The sequence below is a fragment of the Tamandua tetradactyla genome, chromosome 1, assembly GCF_023851605.1.
Source record: "Tamandua tetradactyla isolate mTamTet1 chromosome 1, mTamTet1.pri, whole genome shotgun sequence".
NCBI classification, from domain to species: Eukaryota; Metazoa; Chordata; class Mammalia; order Pilosa; family Myrmecophagidae; genus Tamandua; species Tamandua tetradactyla.
In genome coordinates, this window is record NC_135327.1 from 192,786,957 (window position 1) to 192,801,650 (window position 14,694).

At 40.3% G+C, this 14,694-nt stretch overlaps 1 protein-coding gene across 18 annotated transcripts in view; it reads left to right on the forward strand.

Moving 5' to 3' along the window:
* Positions 1-2,148: 2,148 nt before the first annotated feature.
* Positions 2,149-14,694, forward strand: part of CUL1 (cullin 1) — a 143,693-nt gene continuing 131,147 nt past the window's right edge. For 4 of the 18 annotated variants that reach the window (XM_077148709.1, XM_077148734.1, XM_077148718.1 and 1 more), the window contains exon 1: positions 2,150-2,412. The gene's annotated coding sequence lies outside the window, so the exon portion shown is untranslated. The other 14 variants (XM_077148724.1, XM_077148780.1, XM_077148752.1 and 11 more) reach the window with 10 other exon arrangements.

A 14,694-nucleotide genomic window follows, 5' to 3' on the forward strand; every position in this document is an offset into this window, starting at 1 on the left:
GTCACTGAAAAGTTTGAAAGGACAAAAGTACAATGATGAAGGTATCAGTTTATAAGGAATAACCTACAGTCACTACACAGGCAAGAAGGATGGGGAAGAGACAAGAACTAGGAAAACCATTTAGAAGTTCAAAGAAATAGTATAGATGTGAGAAATAGCACAGTGTAGTAGTGAATATACATGGACTTGGGTGTCTCTGGTTGAGGTTACACCACTGATCAAACTGAGTGATTTGAAGTAAATTGCCTAATATCTCTACTCCCCAGGTGTTTCCATTGGGGAGTGGTTGTAATGATGATAATACCTACTTCCATACACAGAGCCAAAACAGAGAAAATATTTACCTAGGATGATGGCTAGCTCTGAGATGCAAGCTACATGGGTCAGTATTTTCAGTTTCCAGGCCTATGTGACAAAAAATGTTAGTATCATCAACAAAAATAGAGAAATCAGTGGACTTCTACTTTGTGGAAGATGAGGTGAAGGAAGTAAACTAACACTCAGAGAATGTTTCAGGAATTATGCTGGAATTTTAAAGGAATTAATCTTCATAAAAATCTTATGAGGTAGTATTTCTATCCCCATTTAACAGATGGCTTAATTAGAGCAAAAGATACTGAGTCTAGATGTAACCCAACGTCTGCCTAGATCTAAAACTTAGGCTTTTTCAGTCATGTCATATTGTTTTAGATTTGTGAAATTATATTTTATTTCACTGGTTTTAGTTTAATATTCTAGTCTAGTTTTTTGAGACTCTTTCGAATCTTGATTGATATCTATCAAATTAATTATCCCTCCAAACTTTGGGTCACCTGAAAGAGGGACAACAATTTCGCTGAGAGGGGGAAGAAACATGGAGGAAGGATATTTTAAGTGGAAATAGGGTAAATGGCCTTGATCAGTTAGGTGGGAAGAAGGGTTACATGCCCAGAATGAAGGTGGTTGTATATGTAACCTGGTTGTGAAGCAGACATAAAAATTGATGGAATTCTAATGAGTGAAGGGCAGAAGGAGGTTAAGATCAGTACAGGAAGCAATAAGAAGTGGAGAAGGTAGTATAGGTGGACTAAATACTTCCATTGAGGAAAAATAGAGGGTGAAGGAAGCTAACATTAAAATGAAGGCTGACCAACTCAGTGGCAAGAGTTCTCACCTGCCCAGCTGGAGACCCTTGTTCGATTCCTGGAGCCTGCCCGTGCCAAAAAAAAAAAAAAAGTTTTCCTTCAACTTGTTATTTAGAAGGGTAGGATATGAACCCAACAAGTTTTTTTAACCCCCTGCGCAAAATGGAGAATTACATATTTTTATGACAAATATATATAAGCACAATACTTCTAAAGATACTTAACAGATGTTGAGAAAAGACTGCATTTCAATAGGAAGAACCAAATAAATTGGTGGGAAATTGCTTATGAGGGAAACTACTTGGGAAGTTTCTAATGTGTGCAGCTCTTTGGGGACGCCCTCTGCATTGTGCAGAGGATTTCTGCCCAAGGTGGTACTAGAAGCTCTGTAGTGCTTTAGTTCTGAGCAAAGAAAGTTACATTCTTCATTTCTTTTGGTTAGCTGATAGGTAACCAAGTGTGCAGCAAGAGCCCACTTTCTCCAGCCTCTGCCGCCACAGGAAGTAGGGTGGTGGCTATCTGTGCTACCAAAGTTTGTATTTAATTTGAATATTTCAAGTTGATCATTATGTCCGGTTAATTTTCAAATTAATGGGTCTAACTACTTCAGACTTCAGTTAAAACTATTTTAGTCACATCTCATACCAAATTCTTAAATTATCTATTCTTGGTTCATCTTTACAAGGATAAATGAATCATTGCCAAAATTTGCCCAAAATGAGTTAGTTAAAGGATTTGATAAGGGGAGCCTAGTTGGATTTTATTTTTTTAAACACTTTAAGAGATGGTGATAATCTCAGGTTTCCAGATACTTATTCCTAAAGCCTGCAGGTGTAAAGGGTAGAGAATCTACAACATTTTACTCTAAAGTCTGCACCTGATTTTCAGGGCCACTTTCCCATCCTGGGCTTTCTTATCAGCCAGTCGGGGATATTACTTTTGGTTTATCTCCCTGTCCGACGAGGCATTAGTAACTGGGTGTAGTTGTGTTCCGTGTTAGCTTACGGGGTGTGTGTGTGTGTCTGTTGTGTGTACACTGCACACAGGAGAGGGGGCAGGAGGAGGTGCAACATCCTCTCCTTCAGGGTGCTTTGAGGGCAGTTTCTCCAGAGGCTAGTGCCACCAACTTATAAAGGTTAACCCTCCTCGTTAGGTATGAAGTGGCGGGAACGCAGTTCTTTAGAGGCCGCCCTAAGGAGAGGGAGTCCGTAAAACCTGGAGGAGGATCCCGTGCGCTCGGCTGGGGATGGCGACGCGTGTTCACGCAGAAAAGGCAATGGGCTTTCAGGTAGAAATAACTAATGCGAGCGGGGCCTCTGCAGATTGGGGGAGGGGGGTTTGACTCTTGGAGGCAGTGACCCTCTATCTGAGGCTCTGAGGGGAAAGGACCAGGACGAGTTGGACGTTTCCGGGCCCCTCCCGCGCCTCCCGCTTGTGGGGAGATGGCGGCGGCGGTTTCCCAGCTCCCCCATCCCGGACGCCGATGGCGGAGCGTTTCGGCCCTCCCCCAACAGCTTCTCCCACCCGGTAGCCTAAGCCGGTGAGGCGGGGAGGGCGGGGAGCCGAGGGAGTAAAGGCGAGAGGGCGGAGGTTGCGTGGTGCTAGCGGCAGCCGCGACGGCGGCAGCGGCAGGAGGAGGGACGGACCGGCGGGCAGGGGAGGAGGAGAAGGAGGAGGGAGCGGGTGTCGCACGCAGCTCCAGGCGGGGCGGCCCCTGTGGCTGAGGGACGCAGCCAGACCTTGGCGGGACGGGGATTTAATCGGACCCCGGGCCCAGCGAGGAGGTGAAGACGTTGCCGGAGCCTGTAAAACACCGGGGGCAATGCGGGTGAGTGTTGGCGGCGGGTTCGGCAGGCGGGGCCGAGGGGAAGCACTGGCGGCGGCGCAGGCCCGGGCTCGAGCCGCGGTGTCGCAGTGACTGGGGCCGCGGCGGCCGAGCCCAGGCGTCGGGCGAGGCCTGAGCCCACGGCGGGACGGAATGGTAGCCGGGGCTGGGGGTCTGGCAGACTGAGGACGCGAGGGGTGGGGAGGGAGCGAACAGAGACTCCAGCCCTGAGTCACTCCGGCTGGCCCGGGCCTGGCCGAGCCGCGGCCCCGGAGGCGCTCTGCGCGGCCAGGCCTGGACCTACGCACTGGGAAAAAGCCCGATTCATCGCGCCTGAAGGAGGCGGCCTTGACGCGCCGACCTCTTTCCAGCCGCGGTAGGAGAGGTAGGTGCGGCGACTGGTCCCTGGCTACTCGGGAGTCTGGTGCTTCGCCTCCCCTCGTGCAGGCAACCCCTGCGTGACTCCCCGTCTCCACGTGAGCCCCTCCGACTTCTGCCTTTTCTTCCTTGTCCCCTTCCTGGATCACTCTTCTGCCCCATGCTGCACTTTCACCCTTTACTCGTGCTCTTAAGTAAGTACTCGTCTGCGCTCAGAGAGGCTGTCCGGGGAAGCAGCAGAGCTGCGAAATAGGGCCCTTTTGCTTTCCGGTTCCCTGTCCACCGCCGGGGCTCTAGGGTTCCCAGCCTTCATTGTTGCGAGTGGTTGAGGTTGCTATTATTGGGTAATAATGGCTCATTTGCTCCATTCTCTTGCGGGGAGTGGGATGGGGGAGGGGGCACCGCGCTTGCCGGGCGCACGGGGATGCGAATGCGGCCGCGGAACCGGACGGAGCTTCTCGGCGCTCGCGGTACGCTGAAGAGTCCAACCGGGCCCTGCGTTGCAGCCTCGGCGCGTCCCCGGCGCCGCGCGGAAGCGCGCGGCGAGTGGCCCCGGAGGTAAACGGGGGGCGCTCGGCTGAAGCTGTGTGGAATTGGGGTCCCGAGCCTCGAGAGTTGTATGTATTTATTCCCAAGGCCCGAAAGTCCTATCTTGCTGCCACCTGTGTAATGCAGGCATAATTTAAAGAGAGTAGTGCTCTCTCAAATTTTTTTTGAGGTTAGTCCCCAAAGTAAGGGTTTTCTCATCGTAACTAGTTCTCTGCCAAAACTTGGATTCTTTTGAGGTTGGGTCGGTCTGTTGCTTTTAGTTCGTAGTGGTGGTAAATGTGCAAATATTGAATTGCAGTCAACTTGTTTAAGTATTTATTTGCTCTTTGTAATTGCTTTTTCCTGTAGTGGCATTCAAATAGTCAATTATGAGTGGAGTAAGTGTTCACATTATTGAAATGAACTTATTGGAGTGTCAGCTAAATTTCATTTTTACTTTCAGCCATGCGCTTCTGTGACTTAAACGTTTAACCCTCCGCTAAATTAAAAAAAATGTAAATGTAGTTTTTAATTTAACACTTCGTTTTGTGACCACTCTCTACCTGATTTTCTGAAACCCTGGAGAGTTTATGTATTGTGTAGTAAAATGTATGGTTTTGCTGAAAAAGCAAAACCAGCAGTTTTTGTTTAAAAATTTGGGTGTGAAACTAAAAAAAGGTTCCTGTATATTAGGAGATTTTTTTTTATCTGAAAGGTCTGTTTGTTGCTTTCCATGTTAAGTAGAAATAGTTGCAGCACATTTCAGATTCCGAAGCATGCAAACACAAGACCGGCTTACTTTAACTCTACTATGCCCATTTTTGGAGGTTTCACAAGAGTGCCCATTAACTTGATAGAGGTGGCCCAAACTTTCTAAAAATGTTTACATTCAGAGTAAAAAAAAAAATCACTTTCTAAAAATGTTAAACTATTTTTCATCACCAGCATCGTCTTTTTAAAAACTATTTTGCCAAAACAAACAACAACAACAAAAAAACAAGCAAACCCAAAACTTTATACTAGGATTTGTTCACCAATTTTAAAAACCCAGTCTTTCTCTCCCAGAACCACATGCTCTCAGCTTGTAGTCATGCTCCCCATTCCTAATGCTTAGCATATCAGAAGACTGAGATGAATGAGTAAGTCAGTTCTGCACCTATTTCCTTAGATTAAAGCTCATTAGTCTATATCTCTTAGTGATAATTAACATAGTCTTGATTTAGTCAATTATCACCAATACTTTTCAGTCTATGAATTCCTTGAAGGCATGGAGTATTTATTTTTGCATCCTTTGCACAGAACTTGGTCCTGTACCTCAGTTCTTTGAATAAATGATTTTGCAGGGAATAATTCTAATTTATACCCATTGTTTGATCACTGACCTTGGTTTTGGCTGTAGAAAACTAAGTCTCTGCCTTTACACTGGTTAAGAAGGCAAACTTTATTATTAGTAGTAGCTTCTTGAGAGTAAGATTTGTTGCTTTTATCATTTCTTTTATTTTCCACTCTCCTTTTCCTACCCTCCGACCCCCCCCCCCCCCCAGTTTCTAGTACAGTGTCCCAATAGATATATGCCCAGCTTTCCCTAAATTATGGAAATCTGGGGAAGTGTTAAGAAAACAATTTGTGAAACTTGATTTAGTTTTGTTTCTACCATAACTGGTTTTAAAATGAGGAATTTATATTTTTGTGTTTGTTTTTTTGAAACAAGATTGAGGTCTCCTCCCCTCCCCCCCCCAGCTTAAATACCTCAGCCTTGCCTTTGAAATTAAGTGGTTGGTAGTTGAGCTCTTCTCTGTTGGAAACGTGACGAAAACCCAGTGGGGTTACTAGAGCCTTATGGGAGAGAACGTTCTAACCTCATGAGGGTCTTTTATCAGGAATTCACTTCCAGTATGTCCAGCAGGCATAGTGTGCCTTTTAGTTTGGATTAAAATGAATATCCCATAGTCTTTATATTGAGAAATTATTGTTTCTTGCCATTCCTCAAATTAAAACAATTAGGGCCTCAAAACTTATGAATGTGCTTGTATTTTTCTTCTTTACTCCTTCATAAGTCCCAAAGCTATGGGAGTTTTTTACCCTCTGAAATTAAGGCTTCATCTGTATTCATGTGTATTTTTGGTACTATTGGTTTAAATTTGAATTTGTCTTTTAGGTATGTCTGGAAAAAAGAGTAACCATTTTAAGGAACAATTCTCAGTTCACCTTTTTTGACGTTGTTTTTAATATATGGTAGTTTATTAATAATTGTGTTTCTTATGTTTACTTTTCAAAACAAGTGAATATTGAAAAAGTATAAAGTTTGGATAAAACCCCTAAGTTCTTTTACTGAGGATTTTAATTTCCCTGCTTACATTATGTACATTACATACTATACACAGAATTATGACATTGAATGATTTTCAAATTTTATTCACACAGAGACATGGAAATATTTAGCTTCTTACAAGAACTGTATACGTGTTATTTATTCATTCATTTTTACTTAGGGATAGAATGTTCGGCTCCTAAGAAGACATGGGGTCTAGTCTGAACTTAACTTCTCTAGGCCTATTTTCCTCGTTTGTAAAATGAGATGTTTTTACTTGACACTGTTTAAGATTAGGTCCTCAGACTGTGTAGATTCCGTAAGAGTGTCATAGCTTCTAACTTTAACAGCGTTTTGAAAAGCTGCCTTATAAAGCATGATGCATCTTATTCATGTTTGAAAAGCAGAGTTGTGAAGCCTAAGATTCATAGTCATTTAAAGTTTTTCCCTTGTGGAGAAACTTGGATCAAGAAAGCACAGTTGTTTCCCTGGTTTCCATTGCATGCTTCAGTATTATTGCATTTCCAGGACCCAGAATTTTCCTTGCTCTCCTTTCCTCTGCTTTTGCTCATGATTTCCCTTCTGCCTAGAACATTATTTCTTTTTTCTTTTCCCTTTTCCTCTCACCTGGAAAACTTCTGTTTTTTTTTTTTTCCTTTTTAACCTTTTATTTTGAAATAACATCAAACTTACAGGAAAGTTGCAAACAATAGAACTCAAATACACCCCTTCACCCCAGACTTAACAGTTCTTGACCTTTTTTGCCACATTTATTACTATATTTTTCATTCTTTCTATTACCTATCATTTGTCTACCTATTATGTAAACATTTGAGAATACATTGCATATATCATGCTCCTCTAACACTTAACACTTCCAGACATATTTCCTGAGGAAAAGGACACTCACTATGTAACCACCTTAAATAAAGCTATCAAGTTCAAGAAATTTATAAATGGTATCCTTTTTTAAAAAAACTTTTGATTATGAAATATAACATATATACAAAAAAGCAATAAATTTCAAAGAAACATTGCAACAAGTAGTTCTAGAACAGATTTCAGGATTTGGTATGGATTAGGGTTATTGTTCCCATCTAGAGGTTGTAGTTTCTGGAAGGTAATCTTAGTGTGTGAAACTTTTGAAAAAACTCAGATAAAGCCCTAGGTGTTCTTGAGGATTGACAGGAAAGGTTTTGGTTGGGGTTTGGTGAACCCTGATAATTAGCAGTATCTAGCTGAGGCTAACCTAATAGTAGCCTCCAGAATAGTCTTTCTACTCTGTTTGAACTCTCTTAGCCCCTTGTGCCTTACTTTGTTACGTTTCTTTTCCCCTTTTTGGTTAGGGAGGCATTGTTGATCCCGTGGTGCCAGGGCCAGGCTTAACCCTGAGAGTCATGTCCCCTGTTGCCAGGGAGACTTTCACTCCTGGATGTCATGTCCCAAGTTGTGGGGAGTGTAATGATTTTATTTGCAAAGTTGGGCTTAGAAAGAGGCCATATCTGAGCAACAAAAGGGGTTTCCTGAAAGTTACTCTTAGGCATAACTATAGGTAGGCTTAAGTTATCTGCTATGGAAATAAGCTTCATAAAAGCAAGCGTCAAGATCAAGGGCTTGGCCTATTAACTTGGAAGTCCCTGATGTTTGAGACAGTATCAGGGGTTTCCCTGGTGATAAAGCTAATAGTGCCATATTTTTTCTCCTGTCCCTCAAAAGACTTTGCCAACACTTTTTAAATAACCACCCAACTTACTCTGAGATATATCCGAGTTTTACCTTACGCTATACAGAAATACAAGCCCTCATTCTTGTTCTGGGCTCTCTGTGTTTGAGTTGTTTAAATGAGCTAGCTATCCAGACAGATTAAAGTTAGATTATATGCTCCGGAAAATTTTAGGTCTTAGATAAAATAAGCCTTTCTTCCTTTGGTCTCGTACAGTTGGGTGAAATTCTAAAATACAGACACTGTCATCCTTATCCCTGTATTCTGATTCACTTTAGTCCTGACCCAGTCAGCTTCATTCTTATCTCTAATTGAAGCCTGATCTCTTTTTCAGTTTCTTTAACGGTTGTTGTATGTAGCAATGCTGACTTTCAGAGCTGCAAAACTCCAATTCTGAGTCTTCGGTGTCACACAGGCAGCTAAAGTTCCAGGGAGATACCAGGTTTTACATACACAGCACAGCATCTCAAAATCTAGGAATAACATTAAAAGCGCTGGACTAAATGTGACTGCTATAAGAATTTACAATCTAAGCTCCCGTTTTCTTATATGTATTTTCTAAAAGAGACCATACAGTATTTGTTCTTTTGTTTCTGGCTTGTTTTGCACTGCTTAAGTCCCAAAGATTCATTCACCCTGTTGCATGCCTCACAACATCATTCCTTTCTGTAGCTGCACAATATTCCATCATATGTATACACCATAGTTTGCCATTCTACTTCTCAATCAGTGTATCCTTTGGCCACCTCCTTTCATTGGACATCATGAATAATGTCCAAAATAGTCTATCAGACTCCCGTTTTTTTAAAAAAGACCCAGTTCTTGTAGTTCCATGTCGGGAGAGTTGGCCTTACCTAATTTAGGAGCCCTTCTTTAGGTTCCCATGATGCCCTGCCAATGTTACTAACAGCCCTTAACTTTTGCGTGTTAACATATATAACACAAATTGTCCTATTTCAACCATTTTTCAGGGTACACTTAAGTAATATTAATTACATTACAGTGTGTCCTACTGTCACCACTATCCACTAGCACAGACTTTTGATACCCAAGCAGAAACTCTTCCTATTAAGCAGTAACTCCCCATATCTTCCACCAAGCCTGGTAACCTCAGTGTGGGTTTGAAAGGATTATGTACCCTAGAAAACCCATGTTTTAATCTGATCCATTTTGCGGAGGCAGCTGTTTCTTTTAATCCCTATTCAGTACTGTAGGTTGGAAACATGATTAGATTATCTCCAGAGATGTGATTAGGCAGAGGTGTGACTTCACACATTCCAGGTGGGTCTTGATTAGTTTATTGGAATCCTTTAAAAGAGGAAGCATTTTGGAGAGAGCTTGAGAGCCTCAGCAGAGCCACAAGAGCCCATGCAGCCAGAAACTTTTGGGGATGAAGAAGGAATACACCATTTCTATAGCCTTGCTTTAATTTGGCCATTATCATGAGTTTAGAACTGTAAACTTGCAACTTAATAAATTCCTCCTTTCAAAAGCCATTCTGTTTCTGGGATATCGCATTCTGGCAGCTTGCAAACTAGAACAACCTCTAATTTACTTTCTGACTCCATTAATTTATAGCATTTAATATTTTAATTTTAATTGATTGTTTCTGCCAACAGGCTCACCTTTAGGGCAGGAGCCGTGTGATATGGATTTAACCCCAGTACTTGCACACTGCTCACTTTAACATTCATTTAACGCTTACTCTGTGCCATCTACTGAACTAAGCACTTCCTGTACATCCTTCCACTTCAAATCTTAAAAAAGCACTGTGAAGTGTAGGTACTATTATTTAATCCATCTTCTAGAATATAGATACAGAAACTGAGGCTTCCAGTGGTTTAAGTCGTAGGGCTTGTAAAGTGGTGAAATCTGAGATAGAACTAGGCAGAGTAACTTGAGCTTGAGCTTTTAACCAAGTGTGCTCTAAGTGTTTGATTTATATGAAGGTGGAAGAAGTGAAAAGAGAATAAAATGCAAATGCTTCAAGGATTGATATTTGATACATAATTGATAATTATTACAGAGTTCATTATGCAGCAGTATAGTTAGCTACTAAGGATGAGCTTATTTCTCCTGGTGCTTTAATAACTGGTGGTACATTGAAGAGAGAGTAATTGGGCACTGATCAAATAGAAACGAATGATACTGGACCTTTGAGGCTATTGTTAAATTGGGTGTGATATTATACTCAGCATTGCAAAAATTTGTAGCACCTTTTAAAGTCTGATAAATTAAAAAAAAATTTTGTAAAGGCTTATGTCAGAAAGTACTTGAAAACATGGTATAAAATGGTTGTTGTCATTTAAAAAATATATATACAAAGTGTGTATGCATTGGTGACATATTTAAAGTAGTAAAAATGGTTGTTATTTTAGAGTGGTGAACTTAGGTGCTTTAAAATGTTTTTCAAGAAAAATTTTAAGAACCAAAAAATAATACAAATGAACATCAAATCGCAGGTTGGAGAAAGCTTCTCTAAGCATAACACCAAAAGTAAAAACTGTGAAGGAAAAGATTGGTTTCACTACTTTATCTGTTAGAATTCCACAAACAGTTAAAAGGCAAATGGCAGACAGAAAAATTTTGTAACTTAAAAGCAAATTTAATTTCTTTGTCAAAAAGAGGTTTATAAACCAATAAGAAAAAGAGGTCCCTCCCCACCCTTACGCCCATGGAAAAGCAGGCAAACTGGTCATTTATAAGAGAAGGAGTAGTAAACATATGAGATTTTCAGTCTCACTAGCAGTATTCTCAGAAATTAAAATCAGTTAAGATAGTAATCAGAAAATATTTTGGGGACGTTTCTCTATAACCTAGTTGTTCCTATAAACTTTGGGTATTTATGTGACACCTGAGACTCAGAATTAGAGCTCTGAAGCTGCAGCAGTACCCCATACAGGAACTGTTAAAAAAGTTGAAAATGAGATCTTACTTCAAGTAGAGAGATGAATGAAGCTCATCTGGATAGGACTAAGGTAAATTAGAATACAAGGTAAAGGATGGTATCGTCCATATTTTAAAACTTCAGCTTCTGTGTGAGACCAAGGGGAGAGATGTTTATCTGGTGCAAAATTTGAATTTTGGGTAGTGCATTTCCTAATTTCACTTGTATGGTTAGTTTAGTTGAACACCATAAGTACAGGGAATCTTGAATAAGGCGTGAGATGCTGTTGGTTTGTCCAGGTTAGTATGATACCCTGATATATCCCAGAGTAATGTGGGTAGTGAATAAAGAAATATTTGCAAGGTCCCCTTGGGGCACTGGGGAGAAAGGAGGAAATACTCAACTTCCCTATTTGGAGAATTTCTGATATTCTGCAAGCAGTGGGGACAACCAAATCAATAGGCCGAGTCCTCGATCCTCAGATTCACTCCTGTGAAACTTACTCCTGCAAAGGGGATAGGCTAAGCCAACTTAAAATTAGGCCTAAGAGTCATCCCCAGAGAACCTCTTTTGTGGCTTAGATGTGGTCTCGAGACTCTCTCTCTCTAAGCCGACATGGCTAGTGAACTCACTGCTCTCCCCACTTATGTGGAGCATAACTCCCAGGGATATAAATTTCCCTGGCAGCATGGGACAGAATGCCCAGAATGAGCTGGGACCCAGCATCAGGGGATTGAGAAAATCGTCTTCATCAAGATGGGGAAGAGAGAAATGAGACAGAATAATGTCAGTGGGCTGAGAGATTTCAGAATCAAGAGGTTATCCTGGAGATTATTTTTATGCATAATATAGATATCCCTTTTTAGTTTATGGTGTATCTTGGGTGGGACATTAGATTTTATTGGTTTGTCCAGAGTGATGCCCTGATGAATCCTAGAGTGATTCGATCAGTGAGTGGAAAAATATTTGGAAAGTCCCCTTTGGGGAATGGTGAGAATGGGGGAAAATTCAACCTCCCCAAGTTGAATTCTTGATATTCTCACAAGCAGTGCGGACAACCAAAGCTATAGGCTGAGCCCCTAGTCTTGGGGTTTGTTCATAACAACCCCACAAAGGATAGGTCAAGCCTACTTTGCCTAAGAGTCACCCCCAAGAGAACCTCTTTTGTTGCTCAGATGTGGCCTCTGTCTCCAGCCAATACAACAAGCAAACTCACCACTCGCCCCCTGTCTACATGGGACATGAGTCCCAGGGGCATGGACCTTCCTGGCAACATGGGACAGAAATCCTAGAATGAGCTGAGTCTCAGCATCCCTTGATCCTTTGGTCGAGAAAACATTCTGGACCAAAAAGGAGAAGAGTGAAATGAAACAAAGTGTCAATGGCTGTGAGATTCTAAACAGAGTTGAGAGGTTATCCTGGAGGTTATTCTTACGCATTGAGTAGATATCACCTTGTTATCCAAGATATAATGGAGTGGCTAGAGGGAAGTACCTGAAATTGTACAGCTGTGTTCCAGTAGATTTGTTTCTTGAAGATGATTGTATAATGATATGACATACAGTGTGACTGTGTGATTGTGAAAACCTTATTCTGCTGCTCCTGTTATCTAGGGTATAGACAGGTGTATAAAAACTATGGATAAAAAATAAGCAGTATTGGGGGGGACAAGGTTTAAAATGAATTAGGTAGATGAAAATACTAGTGATCAGTGAGTGGGTGGGGTAGGAGGTATGGTATGTATGAGTTTTCTTTTTTCCTTATTTCTTTTTTTGGAGTGACGCAGATGTTCTAAAAATGATTATGGTGATGAGTACACAACTGTGTGATGATATTGTGAGCCATTGATTATACATCATGTATGGAATGTTTGTATGTTAAGAATGTTTGTCTGTTAAGATTTATCAATTAAAAATATTTTAAAAATATTATTTGGCCCAGTTTAAAAAATGAACTGCTCCTGGCAAAGGTATGGAGAAATGGGCCAACTCATAATATTGTGCTAAAAAGAGTGTAATTTAATATGATTTTTGTGGAGGCAAATATGTAACAGAAACTTACATTTCTGTATGCAGTTTGAAATAGCTAATCTATTTCTAAGGATTTAGTTTAATAAAACATGATTAATATTCCACAGATATGCTATTATTTAATAAATGCCTTTTGTTTTCTGTGATTTTCTTTTATTATGGATGATTCTTTCATCATTGTTTATTTAAATCTTTGCATTTCTGGAATATTTAATGATTATTCAGGAGTTCAAATGACAGTCATGCTACAAAAGAGTGTATGTAATATTGTAAATTTTTTATATGTGTGTGTATGTATTTAAAAGAAAAGATAGAAAACCAGAATGTCAGTTGTGATTCTCTTAACATCATTCATGCATTTATAATACTGTGAATTAATTTATAAAGACAATAGAAGCTGTGAAACTACTAATAAAGATATTTCCACTTAGTAATGCTTAAATAAGTTTGGTATTTGCTTCATGAACAAGCCCCTTTCTGTACATGTTGACACATTAAGGTCTTCAAATCTGACTTTGGTGGACTTTATTTCCAGTCAGGTTTCTCCTTTGCTGGTTTTATCGTCCCATTATTTCCCCTTTATCTTAATCCTTCAAATATTTCAGGTTCCCTCTAGTTTTATGCCTTCCTTGAAACTGTCTTAATCTCTTAAAACTGATTTACTGTTTTATTTTACTATAATACTGGATTATTTACTGATGCTTTTTGTCTTCAGTGTGGAATTTGTTTTTCTTAGTGATACTGTGAACTTGAAAGTAGGGATCTTAGTCTCTTGCTAATTCATAACCCCTAGTTGATAGTAGAAACATTTTTAAATTGCTGTTTTAAGCCTAATTTAATTATGCTTGGAAATATGAATTTGTTAGAAATTAGGAAAAAATAAATTCTTTTGAAATAGTTTGTGCTACAGCTTAAAAAATAGGCAATTATCAATTATTTAAGAAATTTAAGTGGCACATTTAGGAATACTATTGGAATTAAGAGAAAATAGATGCACAGAAATGTGTCACTTAATGCCAGAAAAAATGCATTTGCTATGTATATTAATTAAATATGAGCTAAAATAGTAAAGTGCCTGATAAGCAAAGGCTTATGTGGGAAAAATGGGCAGAGAGGGCTTGGACCTCCCTTACTGTGGAATGGAGTCAGGCTGATTAGATCAGTAGGGAAGATTTTAAATCTTCTGAATGAAGTTGATTAACCATGGACCATAGATGCTAGTCCCAAATGAAGTCCCAGGAATAGATTGGAAGTCTTCGCCAGTGGCTTTCCTCCTTCCCCCTTCCCAGTTTAGTTTTCTGAACTAGGAGGCATTTGGTTTGGTGGAGAGTGTAGAAGAAAAGAGTCTGTGAATGCTTTTTTCTGATTTTTACCATTTAACAGAGTATAAATATTTAAAAAGATTTACTTTCAGGTTCATCTTACATGTAATAATACCATTATTTATTCAGCACTTAGTATCTGCCAAAGGCTATGCTGAACACATTTTGTGACTTTGTAGCTGCTCCCCCTCAGCTTCCTCCTCCTTGGGAGTTCCTTACTTTGGACAGAAATCTACTTTCCTGGTTGAGTGTGTACTTTGAAATGTAATACAGGAATGTATTACTAGTCAACCATCAGAGTGAATGCTGAAATCAGAGTGTCTCCTGTTTGATATGTTGCTGAAAGGATAATGGGGCACCTGATATGAGAAGAGATAGTTAAAATAACTAGGGACAAAAAGACAAGGCTTAAGGGATGCTGAAGAAAAATAATTTTGCCTGGAGTTAGCTATGCATTGCTAGTTTTGTGAATGTTCTGTGTGTAGGTGACTTTATGCTGTGCAGGGTATTTTTTTATCCTCTAGTTTAGCTAGGCCATTCCAGGTGAACTATCTGTATCATGCATA